The sequence below is a fragment of the Mus musculus genome, chromosome 13 (genome assembly GCF_000001635.26).
Source record: "Mus musculus strain C57BL/6J chromosome 13, GRCm38.p6 C57BL/6J".
In the NCBI taxonomy this organism is placed as follows: domain Eukaryota; kingdom Metazoa; phylum Chordata; class Mammalia; order Rodentia; family Muridae; genus Mus; species Mus musculus.
The window spans coordinates 94,735,421-94,755,969 of record NC_000079.6 but is presented as its reverse complement, the minus strand read 5'-3'; the positions used below and the strand labels follow the sequence as shown (position 1 = coordinate 94,755,969).

The window sequence follows — 20,549 nt, the reverse complement described above, 5'->3', positions numbered from 1 at the left end:
ATATCCTCATCATGGCTATGCATTGCAAAACTAGAAAATTCAGGCAGCATCACCTATGAAGCCAGGAGTCCAGCAGGGAAGGAAACAGGATATACTGATGCTCTGATGCTCTTCCCTCCCCATCCTCACAAGGTTAGGCTGGCCTCCTGACACTGCTGCCTGCTTTGCTGAGCCACCACTGGTGATGCCATTTCTCAGGATGCATCCAGGGCTGCCACAAGTACAACCTCTGAGAAATAATGATTATAAAAATATCCACAGAATAGGCAAAAGCTTTAGACACTATGAAAATACCAAATGTGCAAATTATGAGCACAGAAGTAGAGGAATTATATGCCAAAAGAACAAAAAGTATTTTCAATAAAACCTAAAGAAAATTTCCAGAATCTTGAGGGGAAAACTCCAATCCAGGTACAAGAGGTATTTAGGACACAGTGCTAGATAGTTAATGCCACTTGACACAATCTAGAGTCATCTGAAAGGAGGGAACCCCAACTGAGAAAATACCTTCATAAGATCCAGTTGTAGGACATTTTCTTAATTAGAGATTGATGTGGGAGGGCCAAATCCATTGTAAGTAGTGCCATTCCCTTGCTGGTGGTCCTGAGTTCTACAAGAAAGCAGGTTGGGAAAGCTATGAGGAGCATGCCAATAAGCAAAATCCCTCCATGGTGTCTGTTTCAGCTCCTGCCTCTAGGTTCCTTCCCTGACTTTCTTCAATTATGACCAGCAATATAGATGTGTAAGACAAATAAACCTTTTCCTTTACAACTTGCTTTTTGGTCATGGTACTTTGTTGTAGCAATAGAAACTCTAACTAAAACAAACACCTATTATACAAGAGAAGAAAATTCCCATATCATTTTCTAATCAAAACACAACAGCAGCAGCAAGAGTATTGAAAGCTGCAACACTAAAGTTACAAATTACATATCAAGTCTAATCAGAATAACAGCTAATGATGGACAAACTTTCAAAGCCCAAATGATGTAGGAAGATGTATTTGAACCTCTGAAAAACAATAACCACTAATTCAGACAATTATACCCAACAAAACTATCTATCATAATTAAAGAAGAAATAAAAAATTTCCATAGTAAAAGCAGGCTCAAGAATTCATGACTATGAAGATAGCTCTACAGTGGATACTTAAAGTAGTACTTTAAATTGAAGAGAAAAACACTGCCAAGAGGCCACAGGAGAAAAATAAGCAGTGTCAGGCTACTTAATCAAACAAGGAAAAAGAAAGCAGCCCAAATCAACCAATGACAGAAATGAATACATACTTTTCTGTGATAACTCTGAATATTAATGGCCTCAGTTTCCTCAATCAAAAGACATAGGTGAACTTTCCATCATCTTTCTGCACCATCACCATGGTACACATGACAGTTCTTCTCAATGGTCTCAAGAGTATTCACAGTTTTGAGGAGAGAACTCATCTTCAAGGCCTCATCTGAAGATGCTACAAAGTCATTATGCAGTTCTCAACTGTAATGATGACACATGGTTACACTGGTGAATTTGAAATCATGGATGATTATTCAGCTGGGGAAGTCACTGTGAACCTCACAGGCAGGATGAACAAGTGTGGAGTGGTCAGCCCTATATTTGATATACAACTCAGACACCCAGAACAGCAGCAGAATAATCTGCTCCCATCCTATCAGTTATTTTCATTGTACTGGTGATCTTAGCTGGCATCGTGGGCCATAAAGAAGCAAGATAAAAACACACAGGAGGAAAAATCCTCGGGTTCGTTTTCTAGAGATGTAAGATATGTGTAAATAAAAGGCCTTAGTGGGGGAAAAACAAAGACAGAGACTAGTAGATTGGATTAGAAAACAGGATTCACTCTTTCGTTGCCTTTGAGAAACACATCTCATTATCAAAGACAGATCACTTTAGTGGAAAAGTCTATGAAAGGGAACTCTAAGCAATGGAATTAGAGTACAGTCAGGCACTGATATTCTAGTATCTGTCAAAATAGACCTCCAACCAAAAGTAACTGGATGAACTAATGAAGGCCACGATATATTAATTAAGAGAGCAATCCATCAAGAGGTACAACTCTAAACATTTATGCATCAAACACAGGGGCACCCAATATACTAAATATACAAGCACCAAATATAATAAATGTAATGTCATAGTTTAACTCCAACACATTAATTCTGTGACTTCAATACCCAATACTGACTAATAGGTATGTCATCCATACAACAGAGAAATGGCATTAAAAAAAAATCAGTAGACCTCATAAATACCTATAGAGTGTTCCATCAAAACACTAAAAATTTCACATTTTAAACTGTTATAACTTTCTCCAAAACAGATAATATATTAAACCCCAAAGCAAGTGTTGATAAATATAAGAGAATTGAAATAGCAATTTATATTCTATCTGACCAACAGTAATAAAGTTAGATATTATTGAAAGTATACAAATTTATGGATATTGAGAGGAGTGAGGAGTGAGGGGTGGCACACACCTTTAATTCCAGCACTTAGGAGGCAGAACTAAATGGATCTCTATAAGTTAGAGACTAACCTAGTCTAAATAGTGAGTTCTAGGATAGCCAGTGCCACACTGTAAGGCCTTGTCTCAAACAACAACAACAACAAAACTTATGGAGACTGAGCAACCTGCTATTGACTGATAAATGAGTCATTGAAGAAATCAAAAACGAAATTTAAAAATTAGAATTAAATAAAAATGTAATGTATCAGAATCCATGGTACACAACGATGGCAGCCCTAAGAAGAATATCTGTATTTCTAAGTCTTTATATTTTTAAAAAATCATAGGTAAATCAAATAAGTAAGTTAATCACCGGACAGCAAGAACAAACAAAACCTCAGAGCAGTAGGTGGGAAGAGATACTTCAGATCAAAACAGAAATTAATGAAAGAGAGGATCCAGACAGAAGTCCATCCAACAAAAGACACCTAACTTTGTACAAAGATGCCAATATTTATATCAAAGAGCCTTTTCAATAAATGGTGCTGGGAACTAGAAAACAGCACAAAGGGGAACAGAGCTAGATGGTCCTCTTTTTGTTGATTCTATTTCACACCATGCACCCCGATCCTACTCACCTTCCCATCCCTTCAAATCTGCCCTCTGCCCCTCCAATCTCCCCCACCAAAAAATAAAACAAGCAAAATACAATAATAATATAAAAATACAAAAATAAAGACATTTCGCCATGGAAGCTGGTTTGTCACAGTGTATACACTTTTGTCCAAACATCTTTACTTGTAAATACTCATTGAAACGAATCCTTGGTCTGTTTCAAGATGTCCATCAACACTGGATTCTCACAGGGACTCCTCTCCCTGTTGCCCTTGGCTTGATGGTGAGTGGGCCTCTATTTCTGGCTGTTGTGGTAGAAAAGTCTTTTCCCACTAAAAATCGGTGTTTGCCTCTCGGATTTGCTGAGCCCATGTGCAATGAAACCATATTATATTAGAAAAGTATTCAGTGCGAACTGGAGCCATAATCCTATTCTCAATACTTAATTCTCCAAAGAGTGCTTCTTTATCAAACATGGTGCCTGCTAGCATAGTCACAGGAACACAGAGACAGAGGTCTCGATGTGAGACAAAAATGTAAAAAGCAAAAACAAAAGCAAAAACATATATTACTGGCAGGAAGACACTTTGAACCTATGGCCCTGTATATGAAAGATAGAACTTCCAGTTGATAGATTGCCTCCCGTGTCACTCGTGTCTCTGTGTGACTCAGGCCAGAAGACTCCCAAGCACCCAGGGATTGGCCAGCATCTCCAAGCACCGAGGGATTGGCCAGCATCTCCAAGCCACATGGCCCACTGCCCTTTCTTGCCCAAAACTCAGCTCCAAATGGATCAAGGACCTCATCATAAGCTTTGATACCGTGAAAGTGCTAAGGGAAAAATCAGGAGGTACTACAGTTCCACATGTATGTCTAGTTAAAAGCTTTCCGAACAGGACTCAACTAGCACAGAAAATAAGGCTAAAGTGTGTCAAATAGGATCTCAAAAAAGCTTCCATACAGTAAACGCAATTGTCAGTGGAATAAGGCAGCCAACAGAACTCGAGAGAATCTTCATCAGCTATACATCTTCTAGCAGATTAGTGTCTAGAATATACAAAGAATAAAAAAAAATTAAGAAAACAAACAATCCAATTAAACATGCCCTATGGGATGGAACACAGTTCTAAGAAGAAATACAACAGGATGTTAAATGCTTTTAAAAGTATTTAGCATCCATAGACATCATGGAAGTTCTCCTTTGCTAAGTGGATGTGTTACTAAATTGCCTTCTAACTTATTTATGTTTCTACCTGTAAACATAAAAGTAGTACTGTCCCGGGCCTCCCGGGCCTTAATCTTTGATGTTGTTCCCTGCAGCAAATGGAGGTTAATGCAGAGACTCTTGGCTGGACAAGGTGCAGGGAACATTGACTATTGAGTGCTAGACCTTAAATGGCACACCCATATTACCCCCTCCAAGGCTCAGGAGACATGGAAGAGTGAGACTATTAGAGTGGCTGATGGGGAAGATGGGCCATGACATATTGTCTCTCAGCATGGCATGGTTATGGAACTTATGAATATACAGAAGCTGAGAGTTCAAGCATAGCGTTAGCACAAGACTGAATCCCTAAACATTCAGTCATAGATGGGAGAGGTCCTCATGGGCCCAGACATGTCTAGGATGGATAATGGTCACGGAAGGCTGCTGGGTGGAGAAGAAACCATAGTCTTCACTGGTGTTTCCCACAGTTGAGTCACTCATACTCCAATGGCTAGCTACACAGCCAGGACCACATGAGAAGCCTGTTTAAACCCAATGGTCCACAAAATTAAAAAAAGAAAAGAAAAGAAACGAAAGTAAATGAGAACTTGATAGGAGAAGAGGGGCTGGTGGGAGTAGGGTAAGAAAGAATGAAGAGATTAATATAGCCAGAATGAGTTATATTCACATATAAAACTGATTATATATATATAAACAAAACAATATATATAAAACAAAACAATATATATGTATATATATTGTTTTAAACACACAATATAATTTATACCTGTACCTTCACCAAACCAAAGAAATAAGTAAAGTGTAACAAAATACACCCAAGATCTTTTATTAGGGAAACTATATAACATTAATAAAAGAAATCAAAGAACTAAGTAAAAGGAGTAATGGTTTGTGTTATAAACCTAGGAAGACTCAGTATTGTCAAGATGTGAGGTTTTTAGTTTGTTTCTTTGTTTGATGATCCCACCCAGGAATTAATCATGCTGCATAACCATTCTACCAGCGACAGGTACTATCCTAACATGTCAGTTTTGTTCCCAATGATCTCAATGAAATTCCAACTAAAGCAAGAGACAGGCCTTGAAAATATTATACTGAGGTACATTCCCCCAGGTCCCACATTCTCTAGGATGTTTATCATGAAATCATGTTGAGTTTTGTCAAAGGCTTTCTATGCATCTATTGAGATGATCACGTGTTTTAGGTCTTTAAGTCCATTTATATGATTTATTACATTTACTGACCTATAGTATATGTTGAACCAACCCTGTATTTCAGGGATAAAGGCTACTCGGTCATGGTGGATGATCTTTTCATTATGTGCTTCAATTCAGTTTGCTAGGATTTTGTTGAGGATTTTTGCATCTATGCTCACCAGGAGAATTGGTCTGTGCACTTGTTGTTGTTGTTGTCGCTGTTGCTGTAATTGTTTGTAGTTTACAGCTTTTGCTACCCCACCTAAGCCCTGGGAACAGGTTGCACTACCAGCCCCCTCCCAGCTTTCCTTAAATTTACAGATAAAAGACACACACACACACACAGTTGTTCATTTTCATCTTGCCTTCTTAGCACAATTGCTGGGCATTATTAAACTCCCACATTTAGTGTGCCCTTAGCAATATTCCTATCTCCATACTTCCCACCTGCCCTAAACTTTAGAGGTTACTCCCATCTACCCCCTGATAAATGTCCCTGACCAATTGTGTGGCCACTCCATTTCAAGACCTCACATGGCTGGTCAACTTTTCTTCATTAGAAGCATAGTAAACTCTCCTCTCCTCCCTTGTGTCTATCTTTGTTGTTGTTGTTTTGTTTTGTTTTGTTTTTTTGTTTTTTGATACAGGGTTTGTCTGTATAGCCCTGGTTGTCCTGGAACTCACTTTGTAGACCAGGCTGGCCTCGAACTCAGAAATCTGCCTGCCTCTGCCTCCCAAGTGCTGGGACTAAAGGTGTGTGCCACCACCACCCAGCTCTATCTTTTTTCCTCCAGGGACCTGGAAGTCCCGCCTATTCCTTCCACTCAGCAATTGTCCTGTGGCTTTCTTTACTGACAGATCAAGAACCAATTGGGGAACAAGACCTTAGCATCAGAACTGCCCCTACAATTGTTGATGTATTTTTCCCTGGTTTGGGTATCAGACCATTATAACAAGTTTGGGAGTGATCCTTCTATTTCTGTTTTTGTTTTGGTTAGAGACTTTTTTGTTGTTGTTTGTTTGGGTTTTAAAAGAGGGTTTAAGAAGTATTAATTAATAATAGTTAATTAATAATTAAACTCATTCAAGAGAAGGGAACTAATGCTTAGTACTGAAAACCTAGCCAGCTTTCCTGTAGTTTGTGAGCTCTTATGGTGAAAGAGAGAGAAGAGAAACTGTAAAAGCCAGAAGACCAGCAAGTCTGCTGCGGGACAATCTCTTCTAGAAATGTCTGCATAAACAAGACTGAAACAGTAGCAATGCCAATGGACATGTTCATGTGGAAGGTTGACATTTTATGAGGTCTCACAAAGAACTACAGGCAACCAATGACTGTTGGGAGAAGGAGAGTTAGTCTCTCCTAGGTATGCTCCCCCTTTTTGGTTATTTAATGATATAACAAGAGATCATATACACACAAACAACTGAAATGAACCCAGCAGGGAATATTTTTATATTTGCTCGTGCACACGCGCACACACACACACATTATATATATATATGTATATGTGTATATATATGTATATATATACACATACATATATATTTATATATATATACATATACATATATACATGTGTAGTAATAATAATCAAAGAAAAGAGACCATCAATTTGACAGTGTGGTGGGCCTTGGGAAGGGTTAGAGGGAAGAAGGAAGGGGGGAATTAAGTTCTATTTCAGCTAAAACATATTTTAAAATATCCTGAGTGAAATAAGCCAGGCACAAAGGGCAACTATCATACGAGTCCCCTTACATGAATTATCTAGAATAGATCAATTCATAAAGGCAGAAAGCTGAGGAGAGGCTGCACTGAGCTCAAGGTTTTCCAGTAATGTCATACTTCCACTGTAGCAGCAGGATTTCCCAACATATTCATGGAGGTAAAACACCCATGCTCATAAAATAATAATGATGAAAATGTATACATTACTAACTGTAAGAACTTCTGCTCACAAAAACATACTATAAATGAAGTGACCAGCCACAAACAAAAGGTTTTTCCTCTTCACAACCAATAAAAGGCCAGTTCACATAATACATGGACAAGTATGTACCAATACAAAAGTATAAAATAATACAAAATTGGGCCAAAAACTTTAACCTCATTACAGAAAGCTCAAATTTCCAAAAGATAGATGAAATTATGTCAATTTCATTCAGAATCAGACAAATATAAACTAAAAATTGAATGAAATACCATTTCATATTCATGGGGATTGCTTAAACGTTTTAAAATTTTTACTTATTTTATTATTTTATGTGTATGGGTGTTTTGTCTTTATGTGTGCATTTGTATCACCTCCATGCCTGAGTTACAGATGGATGTGAGCTATCGTATGCGTGCTAGGAACCAAACCTGGGTCCTGTGAAAGATCAACAAGTGAGCCAACTCTCCAGCCTGAAATTGTTCAAATGTAAAAGACAGTCTGTGATGACTATTCCTGGTTGTCAACTTGACCACATCTGGGATGAACTACAATCCAGAAAAGGAGGGCAAGCTTTTGATCCAGATCTTGAGGCATAGTGGCCATGAAAAGCTTAGGCCTAGGCAAAGTAGTATACACCCTCAATCCCAGGAAACTGAGCAAGTAGATCTCTGAGTTCTAGGCCACCCTAGGACGGAGCAAGCTCCAAATCTGGGTATGGTAGCACACACCTTTATTCTGGGCTATATCTTCTGCTGGAGACCTACATAAGGACAATGAAGAAGAAAGGCGCTCTCTTCTTCGACTTACTTGCCAGCACATCTTTTGGAACCTATGTCAGGATTCCAGCTTATACAGAAGACCAGCTGAAACAACTAGCCTGTGGGGCTGAGCAACTACTAGATTCTTAGACTTTCCATTCATAGCTTCCCATTGTTGGGTTAGTTGGACTGTAGACTGTAAGACAATAAACTCCCTTCATATATAAAGGCATTCCATAAGTTCTGTGACTCTAGAGAGACCTGACTAATACACAGACATTAACAAATATTGACATGGATGTAGAGAAATCAAAGCCTTGAAATATATATATATACATGCATATAGATTGCAACAGGATTATAGTATTGCATAGCTACTTTAAAAAGGACAAACATGGAAGTACTATACCATCAAGAAAATTTACCCATATATATGTAAATATATGTATATATATAAAATAAATAAAAATATGTACATATAGAATTCATATTCTAACACAGTAAAACTATGTTACAAACATCTCGATGAAATACTGTAATATATAAATATTCACGACGGCTGAAAAGTTAAAGCAGCTCAAATGTTCACCAATTGAAGATAACCCACCTGTTCATGAAATAGAGAATATCCATACAATAGAATATTATTTGATAATAAAAAAAATGAAGTGCTGATAAATTCTACAACCTTACTCTTGAGAACAATGTATGAAGTGAAAAGAAGTCACAAAAGTCACACTAATTTAATTCCACCTATCTTGTCTATACAGGCAATTCAGAGAGACAGGAAGTGGACTGATGGTTTTTCAGTGCAGGGAGACACAAGAAACAACTGCTAGTAAATAAGTGACCGTCCTCAAAGGTGATGGGAGTCTGGTGACACTTGTCCAACTGTAAATATTCTGAAAATTGTTTAATTATATACTTTACATACATAAATTAGTTGAAGGGTGAATGCCATTTCAATAAAACTGCTACTGTTTTAAAACCACAGTGAGATACAACTCTGCACCCTTGATCGGCAAAGCTGAAATGTCTCATGACTTTAAGCCTTGATGAAGGGGGGCTGTCTGAACTCCTCATGTACCAACTGGAGAACTATTCAAATCACTTTGGAAATGGTTCAGGATTGCTACACAAAGCTAAACATAGGCTGATATAGAAATCTTATAGCACTTCTTTGATTATACGCGTGTAAAATTCTTATTGCAGAAGATGTAACCAGCATGCTCTGGCATCATTGTTCATAATATAAAAAAAGATGGAATCAAATATTCATCCTAGAATAGAGAGCTGCCCTAGAAATGAGTGCTCTGGAGCCACGCTCGTCACAGTGAAGAGTCTTGGAGATTTAGTGTAATGCAAAAGGAGAAAGCTATGCACAAATCCAGTGTGGGTACATTTGTATTCCATTCTAAAGCATAAAGAATTAAATGTTCTGTCATGGAGAACATAGGTAACAAGCTTACAAAGAAAAGATCAAGAAGTGATTGCTTAAAAGTTAGAACAGTTGTCACTGCTGATCAGGAACAGAGACATGAAACTACGTCAGAGATACCAAGAGCCGTATCGTTGTTGTGTCTACATAGATGTGTGTGTGTCATTATCACTTTTTAAGATAAGTGCAAGCATTTGTGTGTGCTCTATAATTGAGGTCTATAGCATAATAGAACAATAACCAAAATAATCTGGTACGTGATTTTCTGGTAGGTAGAACATTATCATTAATGGCCTATTTTCATTAAGCTGTTTTCTCAGAAACCAAATGGATATTAATATTTTCAAGGCTCTCATTTTCCAAATTGCAGTGCAGAGAAATTGTTCCACTTTCCTTTCCTGCAGTTGGTGACACTGCCTGAGAAATCTGTCACCCTGGCTCTTCCTGTGCTGCCCACTCTTTGACCACTGCATTCTGATTTTGACCCAACTCAGTCTTATTCTCTCCCCCTCTCCTTCTTCTGTCTTCATATTTATGAAATGCAGCGACTTCTTTTCCTCTTGAAATGTGTAGATGATATATTTCATTGTGTGTGGCTTCTAACTTTTCTCATTCTTGTGTCCCTCATTTTGTCCTAGTTCTTAGAAACCCATCCCAAGTTTCATATGAGTTTAATTTCCGGGGGTGGTGGGCAGGGTAAACAGCAGATAGGATTCTTTTTCTTCTTGTTTTTTTTTTTTTTTTTTTTTTTTTGTTAATCATCAAGAATGATTCTCATTATTCTTCATCAGCCTGCTTCATGGATGTGTGTGTGCTCCCTGTCTGTGGCCTGTGATGTCTAAGATCCATGGAAGCTGATGTTCCATGGTAGAGCCCAAAGCACAGGCTCCTGATAGTCACTCCCTTTGTGTGTCTCCTGTGACGGAAGGATAGGAAGGGGGATACAGATTAACATATGAAAGAAACCAATGACAAAGAAAAGACAAGAAGTTCCACTACACAGCCACCTGGGGAAACACACAGGCACAAAGCAGAAGGAGGGTGTTATACAATTGACCTTAGGAAACAGCAACTTTCACAGCCTGGCACCACTGAGTTTTTTAACTTTCTTTCTTTTTTTTTATTAGATATTTTCTTTATATACATTTCAAATTTCAAATGCTATCCCGGAAGTTCCCTATACCCTCCCCACACCCTGCTCCACTACCCACCCGCTCCCACTACTTGGCCCTGGCATTTCCCTGTACTGCAGTTTGCAAGACCAAGGGGCCTCTCTTCCCAGTGATGGCTGACTAGACCATCTTCTGCTACATATGCAGCTAGAGACACGAGCTCTGGGGGTACTGGTTAGTTCATATTGTTGTTCCACCTATAGGGTTGCAGACCCCTTCAGCTCCTTGGTAAATTTACACAATGGAGTACTACTCAGCTATTAAAAACAATGGATTTATGAAATTCTTGGACAAATGGATGTATCTGGAGGATATCATCCTTAGTGAGGTAACCCAATCACAGAAGAAGTCATTAGATATGCACTCACTGATAAGTGGATATTAGCCCAGAAACATAGAACACCCAAGATACAATTTGCAAAACACAAGAAAATCAAGAAGAGGAAGACCAATAGGTGGATACTTCGTTCCTCCTTAGAATAGAAAACAAAATACCCATGAAAGGAGTTACAGAGACAAAGTTTGGAGCTAAGACGAAAGGATGGACTATCCAGAGACTACCCCACCCAGGGGTCCATTCCATAATCAGCCACCAAACCCAGACACTATTGCATATGCCAGCAAGATTTCAAACTTTCTTGCTTTCTGGTCTAATTCCCTGATCTGAGTGTTCTCTACTTTATAAATTGTCTCTTGCGCGTGCCCAACTGGCCAGGAAGAACGACGCTGCTACAGCATCCTTCTGCACACGTTTATTCAGTCCTGTTTCTTCTTCTTTATATCTCCCTTGTTTATATCTCCCTTGTTTATATCTCTCTTGTTTATATCTCCCTTGTTTATATCTCCCCTGTTTATATCTCCCCTGTTTATATCTCCCTTGTTTATATCTCCCCCGAACCCTGGGCCTCTCACTCTTTTATACTCTCAGTTCCCATCCACACGCAGCAGGCCACGCCACCTCACCAGGCACACAGCTTCAGCTAATCAGGGCAGCAGGGGCATATCTCCATCAAAATGGATTCACCGGTATCCTGGTACACCTGCGCAGCTCTCAAGATGTTTGTGGCTTATATGAGGAAGTCAGGTGCAAGTCATACGACTTAGCTGCAGTCCCTGGCGCCTTTGGGACTGCTGCCACACCCGCTCCTCACAATTGTCTCCCTTTCCTTAAATAATCCTTCTGTTTAAAATAGAACTATCCTAGAAAACAATTGTGAGGGTTCATGCTATTTTGGAAGATTGCACACGACCTTGAACCTGAGGAACACAAAAGACCCAAAGATGGGAAGAGCCAGAGGAAGGGCATCTCAGACATAGTGGATGGACCTAAGAGAAAAGACCTTAGAATGGAAGGGAGTGGTCTGATTTCACCATGTTGTAGTGACAATCACGAGGAGCAAGAACAACTTAGAGAAGGAACGGGTTTCTTTCAGCTTACATTTCCAGGTCACAGTCTATGACTGGGGGAAGTGAGGTCATGAACTCAAGTAGGATCCTGAAACAGAAACCATAGGGAAACGCAGCTCTCTGGCTGGCTCACTGTCAGTTTTAGCGAACTTACATCCTCAAGCCTCATGCCCTGGGACTGATGGTGCTACTCTCCCACTTCAGTTAACGACCAAGACAAGCCGTGCTCCCCACAAATGGCCACAGGCCACTCTGATCTGAACAATCCCTTCTCTGGTGACTCTAGGCCATGTCAAGTTGACAGAGTGTAGTAGGAAAGAAATCATCGATAGAAGCAAAGGTACAGAGGTAGAGGAAATCTCTTCTGTTGGCTCTCAAACAAGAGCCAAAATTCTTTGAATTGAATTAGTGACAGTGAGCTCTTGGCTTCCATAATTAATAGAACAAGATGGGAGTGTTTGAAGGATTCAACTAGCATGTTGAAGGGTGTAGATTAGAAAATAATAGGGAAATCTATTTCTGAACCAAATCCATCCTATTATGATTTCTGTAACCCATGTTAACAGTACATATACATATACACATACACATACACATACACATACACATACACATATACATATACATCATATACACATACACATATACATCATATACATATACACATACTCATATACATCATATACGTATACATATACACATACACATACACATATACATACACATACATTTTCTTTAGATTAGCCAGGACAAAAATACATAAAATAAAATCTATTACCAATAATGTTAAGCATTGTGTATTTAGTGTAGGAAATTGAATCCTCATAAAAGAACTACCAGAAGTATACAATATACCATCAGTGGTAACATTATACAGACTTAGTAGGTTATGTCTAGAAGCATATATGTTTAACAACCATTAATGAAAAGAAGAAGACATGAATTTGAAAGACAACAAGGAAGAGGGCTTGGAGGGAGGGAAGGGGAGGAAGAAAGGTAATTATGTTACAATCTCAAACAATTAAGAGAATTAATTTTAGAAAAAAAAAAGTGAGGATGCTAAAGATGTTCCAGTGTAGGTTCCCGATTGTCACCAATGTATCACTCTGGGAGGGTGGCAGCAGGAGTGGTGTGTTATTAAACGCGTTCTCACGCCCGGCCAGGAAGAACACAGCAAACCAGAATCTTCTGCGGCAAAACTTTATTGCTTACATCTTCAGGAGCAAGAGTGTAAGAAGCAAGAGAGAGAGAAAACGAAACCCCGTCCCTATTAAGGAGAATTATCCTTCGCCTAGGACGTGTCACTCCCTGATTGGCTGCAGCCCATCGGCCGAGTTGACGTCACGGGGAAGGCAGAGCACATGGAGTGGAGAACCACCCTCGGCACATGCGCAGATTTTACCACTTAGAACACAGCTGTCAGCGCCATCTTGTAACGGCGAATGTGGGCGCGGCTCCCAACATCTCCCCCTTTCCTTTTAATAAGAGCAAATAGGCCACCCATATTAATGAGAGTGGAGATAGAGGTCAAATCCCCAGTGTGTAGGTAAAGGAGCCATGTACAGGATTAGCTCTTAGGCTCACAGGCTTTTACCCAGAGCAACCCTGACCTGCTCCCGTGTCGTTTTGCCTGGAGAGAAGGACACTTGGACACTCAACCTTCTTGAAAGATGACATGTCTCCCTAGAATAGGCTCATATATGCCGCAGAGCCTTTCTACTGCAGTGCTTAGCCGTGCAACTCTCTCGGGCTGCTGAAGCACACTCACTCTATCCCGTGCAATGAGACTAGCCTCATGGGATATAAGAGCTGAGTGGCCAGCGACCTATTGCCTAAGCATAGATATATCAGGGGAAGCTCCATGTTCTAGTCCTGCAAGCGCCTGGGCAATAACCACCTTGTCTCTCCTAGTTTGGGCCTTAAGCTTACAGACCAATCAAAGAAGCAACACTAATCCACAGCAAAGTGTATCTCCAAATAATATTAATCCCACCCATTTTTTAAAGAAGGAAAATGCTGAGGAGATCCAATTGGGTAATCCTTTGGTCAGCGACAGGTCCAAGCGCGTGGAATTGACCTGAAGTCTCAATTCCCGAAGGGATCTGTTCAAATTCAGCCATCCAATTCTGTAACATATACTGAAAAAGACTTTTTGACAAATTAGCTGCCCTAGTAAATTTAACATACTGAATGGAAGTAACACACAATCCCGGAAACTTTTGTTCACATCCCTGCTGAGTTATTTGTCATAATACATCTAGTTGTTTCTGGACAAGATCTATGAGTTGATTAACCAGCATGAGACCTCTCTGTATCTTGACATTAGCTGAGGCCTGTTCATCTATGACTGTAGTCACTGAGGCTGACAAAGTGTTAATGGTGTCAGTCGTCTGGACCTGTCCAGACAGAGCCAAGGCTGTCTGAATTAAGGCCAAACCCAGTTCCTAGTTAGTGGTAAAAAAGCAGGAGAATACTTGAGCATTATACATCACCGTCATTGGGAGTGGAAATATCGACATTATCCCCCAACGCTGCTCTCTCTTTATTATTGACGCCCTGGACATCACCAAGACGAGGGACATCAGTATTCCCTTGGTCAGTCTGGATTTTTCGGGTGAGTCTTTCTGGTATCCAAAATGGGTTGTCTTCATTCTGTGGGAAAACACAGACCGCTCCCCTGGATCTTATCAAAATAGGATCCGGGCCATACCATTTATTATCAAGGACATTTTTCCATTTAACCATCTCATTGGGCCTATCTGGCTCTGTACAATGACGTTCAGCCGCAGTATGGCCATGAGCATCAATATTTAAAAAATTGAGTGTAAAGAGTGCCATAGACACAGACACTCTTGGTGCTCGGGGTAAAATCTCTTCAATTCCCCTCTTTTGTTTTATAAGATAGGCTTTGAGGGTGCGATGCGCACGCTCAACAATACCCTGTCCTTGAGGGTTGTATGGAAGTCCAGTCAGGTGGGTTACGTCCATCTGACGGCAGAACTGCTGAAATTTTTGAGACGTATAAGCTGGTCCATTATCAGTCTTAAGGAGTCTGGGTTTCCCCCAAGCACTCCATGCCTCAAGACAATGTTGAATCACATGTGAGGCTTTTTCTCCGGTTAACGGAGAAGCAAACATGATGCCAGAACATGTGTCAATGGACACATGGAGATATTGAAGTTTTCCAAAGGAAGAAACATGTGTAACATCCATTTGCCAGACCTGTAGAGGTCGAATACCGCGTGGGTTAATTCCCACATGAGGAACTGGCAAGAACTCACAGCAGCTTTGACATTGAGTAACAATGTCACGGGCTTCTTTTCTTGTCAAGGAGAAACGACTGCGTAATGTTTCAGCCGTCACATGAAAATTGTTATGAAAATTTCTTGCAGCCTCTACCGGGGATGATAGGGCAGCAGCCACCACTTTAGTGGCCTTATCTGCCAAATCGTTTCCCAGAGCCATGGGGCCAGGTAGGCCTGAATGGGCTCTAACATGAGTAATATAAACAGGAAATCTTCTAGATAACAAAACTAATTGTATCTGCTGAAAAATATTGGCAACTCTACTGGAAGGCTTAATCACTCCAGCCACTTCTAAAAGATTTACTGCATTAACCACATAACAGGAATCTGACACAATATTAAGGGGTTCTAAAAAGGTTTTTAAAACTTCTAAGACCACTAAACATTCTACCACTTGAGGTGAAATTTCATTATACTGTTTGGATACCACTTTACCATTAGCCACATAGGCACCTATGCCAGTTTTTGATCCATCAGTATATACCACAATCCCATTTTTAAGTGGGTTTCTTACTGTTATTTGTGGAAACACAACAGATTGATTTTGGGCAAACTGTAAGATTGGATGCTTTGGATAATGGTTATCTATTTTTCCTGAAAAGGAGGTAACTAAAACTGCCCAATCATTAGATGTGGCTGCCAAGGTTTGAACCTGTGCAGCGGTATAAGGTACAATTAAAAGATATGGACTTCGCCCAAAGTGGGTGATTGCTGCTTTTAGACCTTTAAGGGCAAGCTGTGCAATTGCATCAGGATACCAATCTATTATTTTAGCTGGGGATACGTTTGGATGGATCCATAACAATGGCCCATTCTGCCACAAAACTGCAGTTGGCAATTGTGCTGTCTTAAAGACACACAAACTGAAAGGCTGCGAATCCTCAATACGTTGTAATTGTGCATTCTGTAAGGCTTTTTCCACTTTTTGTAAGGCCTGGTTAGCAGCTAGAGTAAGAGTCCTAGGGGAGGAGATATGAGGATCTCCTTCTAAAATACCAAACAAAGGCCTTAACTCAGCGGAAGGAATCTTTAAAAAAGGTCTGAGCCAATTAATATCTCCCAACAGCTTTTGAAAATCATTTAAGGTATGGAGGTGATCTCTTCTTATCTCTACCTTTTGGGGCACAATCTTATCTGGGGACACCACAGAGCCCAAGAATTGTCCTGTATCAGAAATTTGGACCTTTTCTGTGGCTATCTGTAAACCCCACTGACTTAAAGTTTTAAGTAGAAAAGGATATGCCTTTTGTAGCATGGTAAGGTCTTTATGGCACAGGAGGATGTCATCCATGTAAAGGAGCAAAATTAAAGAGGGGAATTGTTCCCTCACTGGCAAAAGAGCTTCTTGCACGTAAAGTTGACACATTGTAGGACTATTGGACATTCCCTGTGGTAAGACCTTCCATTGATACCTCTTATCAGGTTCCATGTGATTAATAGAGGGGATGGTAAAGGCAAATCTGGGCCTATCCCTTGGACACAAAGGTATAGAAAAGAAACAATCTTTAATATCTATAATAATTAAATTCCAGCCACGTGGTAAGGCGGAAAGTACAGGGAGACCCCTCTGTACTGGGCCAAATAAGTTCATTTGCTCATTAATGGCTCTGAGGTCATGGAGCAGTCTCCACTTTCCTGACTTTTTCTTAATTACAAAAATTGGAGTATTCCAAGGTGAGGTAGAGGGTTCAATATGGCCTAGTTTTAATTGTTCCTCTACCAGTTGAATCACAGCTTCTAGTTTTTCAGAGGATAGGTGCCATTGAGGAACCCACACTGGGTCCCCTGTTTTCCATGGTATGGGTCGTGCTGCCCCAATGGCCGCTAAGGAAAACCCAGACCCTGTCTGTCTTGGTTTCCATTAGGTGAGATGGGCTCTATCCTTCCCTGTTCTTGATGTCCTAACCCTTTTCCTTCTTTATAACCCATCTTTGCCATGATATTTTTTGCTTTAGTTGAATACCCTCCCGATGGGGCGTTTTCATTGGACAAAATAAGGCCCAAATGCTGCATAATATCCCTTCCCCAGAGGTTAACCGGGAGTGGGAGCATATAAGGTATGAATTTCCCTTGCTGTCCTTCAGAGGATTCCCACGTCAAGGCAATGGAGCTTATAGTGGGACATGATTGATAACCTAGGCCCTGTAATGAATGAGATGACTCTGTGGTGGGCCACGCTTTGGGCCACCAATGTGTAGAGATTATACTTTTATCTGCTCCGGTATCAAGGATGCCTTCAAACTCTTTTCCATTAATCTTAAGGCAGAGCTTAGGTCTATTATTCAAAGATACAACCAAATAGGCAGAATCATTTCCTGAGGAGCCCATTTTCTTTATCTCAGGTCCTGCAGATTTCTCCCTGGTATTATCAGGGAGGAGCAGCAGCTGAGCTATCCTATCTCCTTTACTAATAGAAAAAACGCCTTTAGGGCTTGAGCACAGGACCTGTATTACAGGGGAATGTTGACAATCCATAACTCCAGGGTGGACTACTAAGCCCTGCAAGGTGAGTGAACCCCGGCCGAGAATAAGGCCCATGGTTCCCGGGGGCAAGGATGGTATAGGCTCCACTGGCACCGGCTGAATACTCATTTGAGGCATTAATAGGAAGTCGGAGGCGGCACGCAGGTCCACCCTTGTGGGTCTTCCTGGGTCGCCTCTCTGACTGCTTCCTGGGTCCTGACAAACCGGTTCCCATATCTTTGAGGGCCCTGGGACCGAGGGCCCGATGACCCGTTTTTTGGCACATAAGCTGATTGACTATCAGGTGGGGGAAGAATTCTGCCCTTTATATCCCTCACAGAGCGACACTGGTCGGCTCTATGATAACCCTTGCCACACTTAGAGCAAAGAGTGAGAGTCCCTCCCTGTTTATCTGGAGCTCTGCAATCTTTCTTAAAATGCCCAGGCTTTCCGCAATTAAAACATGTCCTCTGATCATTTCTGCCCATGGAGCGGTTCTGAGATTGAAGGATGGCGGCCGCTAAGCCTGCATTGGTGAGAGGTCCCCCAAGCTCTCGACAGACCCTGAGCCAGTCTTGTAAGCCTTTGTTCTTTCTTGGGGCTATGGCCGCTCGGCACTCCTTTGTGGCTTGCTCATAGATGAGCTGTTCTATCAGAGGCGCAGCTTGCTCTGACTCTCCAAAAATACGCTCTGCTGCCTCTGTCATTCTGGCCACAAAATCTGAGAAGGATTCCTGAGGTCCCTGGACAACTTTTGTTAATTGACCAGTGGTTTCACCTGCTCGGGAGAGCGCCTTCCAGGCCCTAATAGCCGTGGAAGAAATCTGGGCATAAGCTCCCCAATGGTAGTTTGTTTGATCAGCAGAATAAGCTCCCTGACCCGTTAACAAGTCAAAAGTCCAATCTCTCTGCTCTGGAGTCAAAGCAGCTGCGTTTGCTCGGGCCTGCGCTTGTGCAGTTTCATGCCAAAGAGCTCTCCATTCCATATATTTGCCCATACTAGGGAGAGCGGCTTTTACAACCGTTTGCCAGTCAGCAGGAGTTAGTGCCATGCCGGCGAGCCTGTCTAACTGCACCAAGGTAAAATTAGCATTGGTTCCATATTTACGGACCGACTCGGCAAGCTCTTTAATTTGTAAGTATTCTACCGGAGCGTGGACACGCCCACCCTCGGCTCCTTCAAAGACTGGAAATGCCTGTTGTATTTTCCTTTGTTCCTCTCTGGGAATGAATGAGTCTGCGCACTGCCTCTCTGCGTACTGCCTCTCTGCGCACTGCCTCTCTGCGCATCTCTCTGCGCATTGCCTCTCTGCGCATCTCTCTGCGCATTGCCTCTCTGCGCATCTCTCTGCGCATTGCTGACGCACTACGCAGGGCGGGGGCTCCGCATAGGGCGGACCTTGAAACCGACTGCCCTGAGGCCAATCAGCAAACTGGCCTTCGCCAGCCGCTTTTGGCTTCCTTAACTGATTAGCTAGCACTTTACCTGGCTGGTACCCTTTTTTCTCATAATGAGCTGCTTCTTCCTCCCAGTCTGTTTCTTCAGAGGAGAATTCATCATCTGATTCAGAGCTACCAAGAGCTGGCTTCCTGAGCTCATCTAGTGACGAGTATCTCCTAGAGACCTCCGCTAATCGATCTTTTTTCTTTTCTTTTTTCTTTTCCTTCCTTCTAATCTCTCCCCAGGTATTCTTACCTGACCTAAACTTTTCCTCGGGTTCAAGACCCTTGGAAAGGCCTGTATACTTATTTTGTGTACCATATTTCCTCTTTGTTCCTACTCTCTCTCCCCACTTTACTTCTGATAGCTTGTCCTGAATTTCCTCTAGAATTTTCAGCCCTATCTTAATCACTTGATAACATGTGAAAAGGAACAAAAGGGCTCCTAACACCAGAAAAAATTCAAGGCCAAACATATTCCACTTTACTTCTGATAGACTGTCTTGAATTTCCTTAGAAAGTTCAAGACCAGACTTACCTCGTAAAGCTGTACTCACTGGTACTCTCGTTCCCCAGCTGAAAAGTTCTGAATTCATACAGTTGAATCCTTCTTAACAGTCTGCTTTACGGGAACCTTTATTACCGCGACCCGCAGTTCTGGTTCTGGAATGAGGGATCTTCCTTGCGCCAGTCCCGAGTTTTTTTCTCGTCCCGGGTTTCGGCACCAATTGTTATTAAACGCGTTCTCACGCCCGGCCAGGAAGAACACAGCAAACCAGAATCTTCTGCGGCAAAACTTTATTGCTTACATCTTCAGGAGCAAGAGTGTAAGAAGCAAGAGAGCGAGAAAACGAAACCCCGTCCCTATTAAGGAGAATTATCCTTCGCCTAGGACGTGTCACTCCCTGATTGGCTGCAGCCCATCGGCCGAGTTGACGTCACGGGGAAGGCAGAGCACATGGAGTGGAGAACCACCCTCGGCACATGCGCAGATTTTACCACTTAGAACACAGCTGTCAGCGCCATCTTGTAACGGCGAATGTGGGCGCGGCTCCCAACAGTGGTGCAGACAGGATATATGTGGGGACTCCTACACCATACTCAATTCCTCTCTAAACTGGCAGTGGCTGTAAAA

At 41.3% G+C, this 20,549-nt stretch overlaps 1 pseudogene; it reads left to right on the top strand.

The window, feature by feature from the left end:
- The first annotated feature begins 1,376 nt into the window (after positions 1-1,376).
- Positions 1,377-1,768, top strand: Gm46389 (annotated as a pseudogene).
- Positions 1,769-20,549: the final 18,781 nt, after the last annotated feature.